Below are 288 nucleotides of genomic sequence, written 5' to 3'. Positions count from 1 at the left end.
CGCGCTCCCCCGCGCCGCTCCCCCCACCCTCGGCTTTTGTGATTCTTGTGTTCTTCTTACCGCGACGAGCGGAATAGCCTATTCTTTTCATACGCTGAACATCTTTGGCTGTGTGTGCCGCAGTTTGTAGAATACATGCAAGTTATGCCAAAACCCTTCTAAGTTATTATTAATGTTAGCTTATGAATCAAATAACACATCTATGAAAAGATACATAAGGCTAGCCCTAGAAGCAGTTAAATATACTTCCAGGCATACTTTGACTCCGAACGTGTTCAAACAACAAAT

General features: G+C 43.4%; 1 protein-coding gene across 1 annotated transcript in view; it reads left to right on the top strand.

Moving 5' to 3' along the window:
* The window catches only part of LOC127750718 (ATP-dependent DNA helicase PIF1-like), a 42,661-nt gene that overhangs the window by 41,505 nt on the left and 868 nt on the right, over nt 1-288 (top strand). The window lies entirely within an intron of this gene.

Source organism: Frankliniella occidentalis, unplaced genomic scaffold (assembly GCF_000697945.3).
Source record: "Frankliniella occidentalis isolate FOCC.00 unplaced genomic scaffold, Focc_3.1 Scaffold244, whole genome shotgun sequence".
NCBI lineage: Eukaryota > Metazoa > Arthropoda > Insecta > Thysanoptera > Thripidae > Frankliniella > Frankliniella occidentalis.
Note: the sequence above shows the minus strand (reverse complement) of the source record. Positions and strands in the feature narration are given on the sequence as shown.